Raw genomic sequence first — 3,896 nt, 5'->3', positions numbered from 1 at the left:
GGCCCAGCCGGGGCACATATGGGTCCCACATGGGCTTTCCCAGCCGGGACCCACATGGGTATAATTAAAAAATCCCACATGGCGCCCATGTGGGTTCGAAATGGGACCCATATGGGGCCCAGCCGGGGCACATATGGGTCCCACATGGGCTTTCCCAGCCGGGACCCACATGGGTATATGCGAAAAATCCCACATGGGGCTCATGTGGGTTCGAAATGGGACCCATATGGGGCCCAGCCGGGGCACATATGGGTCCAACATGGGCTTTCCCAGCCGGGACCCACATGGATATAAGCGAAAAATCCCACATGGGGCCCATGTGGGTTCGAAATGAGACCCAAATGGGGCCCAGCCGGGTCCCATATGGGCTTTCCCAGCCGGGACCCAAATGGGTATAAGCGAAAAATCCCACCTGGAGCCCATGTGGGCTCGAAATGGGACCCAGCTGGGACCCATACCCAGCCAACATTATTACCTTGGCCCCACATGGGGCCCAGGTGGGCCACTTGGTGGGACCCATGTGGGCAGCCCATGTGGGGCCCACATAAATTTGTCCCTGGGTAAATGGTGGGGCCCACCTGGGCTGGCCCACGTGGGCTCAAGGTGGGTACCATATGGGGCCCACCTGGGCTGGCCCACATGGGCTCAAGATGGGCACCATATGTGGCCCACCTGGGCTGGCCCACATGGGCTCAAGGTGGGTACCATATGGGGTCCACGTGGGCCAGCAGATGTGGGCCCTAGGTGGGCCCCATGCTGGCTCACCTCCCTAGCATCGTTTGTATTAATCAATAAATATTCACCAAAGCCCATCTTAGTTCCCACCAGAACCCACAATTAATTTCAATATGATTATAATATAATCGATGTCTGCTATTTCAATCACTCCCCCTGATCATTGCTGAACGTTCGCCACCGCAACAAAACAAACTGTCAGTGATCAATATTTATATTATCGATAAACACAAAAATGCTGTTTAAACTCTCTCCTCTCTTCTGTTCATCTCTAGACTTCTTCTCTCATCTGCTCCTCCGCTTAAACTCCAGCTGGTGTCCTCTCCTGGCGGCCTCCGTCGCGGTTCCTGGCACCCGTAAACCACTTTCGTGGCGCCACCTCCAGCTGGCCGTTGTTGGTGTCCTGGGTAAGCCCGTTCCGCCGCACGGCTCCTGTAAAATAAGCACCAGCAATGTAAAAGGTGCAGACACATAAGCGAATTGTGTATTGCCCGTGCTGTGTTCTACCATGATTCTGTATTACCTGCATTAAAAGTAACATCATCTGATTTGACTTGAATTAATTGAGAAATGAACTTTAGATATTTTTTTTTTTGCAGGAAATAATCTGATGCAGAATAAACATACAAGGTCCGATTATGATGGACACTAAGGACATTAGTGCTTTATAAGTCGGCTGCTTGGAATTCGCTAATCGGACAGTAATTGACGACACCTGAAATAACATATGAATGGGAGTGCTGCTGTTATTCTGACATCCGCTATCAGGTGTCCAAGGGAGTTGGGCAATTAAATAAAAGAGATAAAACCATTACTTACTGAACACGACATCAAAAAGCCGGGTACCGCCGAAAGCCCTTTTCCCGTGCCGTCCATTTACGCTAAGTCGCGTAGCGAGTGCGCTCGTCATGACGCCTGCTATCGTCCTTCGGACCGGTGTAAGCGGGGGCGCTTACACCGAGGTCGGCGACAAACAGCCACCCGGAGTATCTGTCCACTGCCACGAGGTACTTCCTGCCGGCGTGATCGGCAAAGTCGATGTGTAGTTCGAACGGCCTTTCCGCTGGCGGTCTCCTCATCATGGTCTCTTGCTGCTGAGCGAGTTGATCTCTCTGGCAGCTGGTACAGCAGCGGGTGACATTTTCCACATCCCGGTAGATCCCGGGCCAGTAGACGATCTGTCTTGCGCGGGCCTTCGTTTTCTCCTTCCCCAGGTGGCTGGCGTGGAGGGCTTCTAGAACAGTCCTTCGTAATCGCTGTGGTATGACGAGCCTGCAGCCGATCCGGCCTGACCGACTGGACATCTCCACCGACCGCAGTGACGCCTTCTACCTCTGGAAGGAGAGATGGGACGACTACGTCCTGATGTCACAGCTGCGACTCGACCAACTAGCGATACAGCTGGCGTCGCTGCGGGCGCGCCTCTCCGAAGAGACTCGAACGCGGTCGTGGTTGCGGCGCGGCCGCCACGGCTACGCATTCCTGCTTCCTTTCACTTTCGTTAATCGCACTTTGTACTCACTATGGGCGGGTTCGAGCTAATACCGACCGCGCCATGTGTCGGTTCCGCCCGAATTAAGGCTTTATTGGACACGCACACCACTCAGAGTCTCAACGCCAACTGGCCCGCCCAGACGCCGCAGCCCCGCCAGACGGTCGACCGGTCACCGCCCCGAGCGGTGCAGAGGCGGCCCCAGGCCCCGTCCGGTGGGCCGAGCTCCGCCGGCGGGTCGCCCGCGCAGGGGCGGGCTCAGGCGACACAATCATACGACACAATCACAACATTGACTGTCCAATATCAGCCGTAGCTGGTCTCATAAACATCAACTATGCGACTTCCTCACGACGTCGAAGTGTATTTTGGAGGCATGAGACTAAACAGCGAGTTCTTTTTTCTTGTAATATCATACACATTGGACAGTGAAAAAATAAATAATGGGCTGCCCACATCCAGCCCACCTACACCCCACTACATGGGCTGCCCACGCAGTGCCCATGTTAAGCCCACCATACAGGAACACCGCGTGAATGCCTTTGTTCACCAAAATTCGTGGATATGCCCTCGTACATGTGCAAGCAATCTCATTATCAAGCATTATGCCTGCCAAAAAATATGTGGGCAGCCCATGTGGGGCCCACATGCAGCCCACATATTTGCCCATCTCTAGCCCATGGCCCACCTAGCCCACCATGCCCATCAACTGCCAATGTGGGGCCCATATGGGCATGCTGGCTGGGGTTTGCCCATTTGGGCCCCACGTGGGCCCCGGATGGGTGTGCCCAGTTTGTTGGTGCCCAGTCTGCCCACATGCTGCCCGCATCCAGCCCAGATAGGTGTCGGGTCAGTTAACAAAGTTTTGTAGTAAGGTTTGCCCATTTGGGCCCCATGTGGGCCCCGGATGGGTGTGCCCAGCTTGTTGGTGCCCAGTCTGCCCACATGCTGCCCGCATCCAGCCCAGATAGGTGTCGGGTCAGTTAACAAAGTGTAGTAAAGTTTGCCCATTTGGGCCCCATGTGGGCCCCGGATGGGTGTGCCCAGCTTGTTGGTGCCCAGTTTGCCCACATGCTGCCCGCATCCAGCCCAGATAGGTGCCGGGTCAGTTAACAAAATTTTGTAATAAAGGAAATGTTTATTGCAGATTGGTGTAGGTGTCGGATCAGTTAACAATTAGTTTTGTAGTAACTTTTGCCAATGTGGGCCCCGGATGGGTGTGCCCAGCTTGTTGGTGCCCAGTCTGCCCACATGCTGCCCGCATCCAGCCCAGATAGGTGTCGGGTCAGTTAACAAAGTTTTGTAGTAAATTTTGCCCATGTGGGCGGCTGGGCCCCATGTGGGCCCCGGCTGGGTGTGCCCAGCGTGTTGGTGTCCAGTTTGCCCACATGCTGCCCGCATCCAGCCCAGATACCTAGGTGTCGGGTCAGTTAACAAAGTTTTGTAGTAAATTTTGTCCATGTGGGCGGCCGGGCCCCATGTGGGCCCCGGCTGGGTGTGCCCAGCTTGTTGATGTCCAGTTTGCCCACATGCTGCCCGCATCCAGCCCAGATAGGTGTCGGGTCAGATACCAACATTTTGTAGTAAAGGAAATGTCCATATCCCAGCAAACATGCCCACATGGTTCCCATATGGGGCCCACATGGCCCCCCACCTCTTCCATATGGGC

At 54.8% G+C, this 3,896-nt stretch overlaps 1 long non-coding RNA gene across 1 annotated transcript; it reads right to left on the bottom strand.

Annotated features, from left to right (window-relative positions):
• Positions 1–933: 933 nt before the first annotated feature.
• LOC122364095 lies at positions 934–2,376 on the bottom strand. Its single transcript, XR_006253488.1, has 2 exons — positions 1,555–2,376; positions 934–1,167 (listed from the first exon to the last, which is right to left on the bottom strand). It is a non-coding gene; the product is annotated as an uncharacterized LOC122364095 (long non-coding RNA).
• Between the last annotated feature and the right edge of the window lie 1,520 nt (positions 2,377–3,896).

The sequence above is a fragment of the Amphibalanus amphitrite genome, unplaced genomic scaffold (assembly GCF_019059575.1).
Source record: "Amphibalanus amphitrite isolate SeventyFive unplaced genomic scaffold, NRLGWU_Aamphi_draft 000656F_arrow, whole genome shotgun sequence".
NCBI classification, from domain to species: Eukaryota; Metazoa; Arthropoda; class Thecostraca; order Balanomorpha; family Balanidae; genus Amphibalanus; species Amphibalanus amphitrite.
This window is presented reverse-complemented; position numbering and strand designations above follow the sequence as displayed.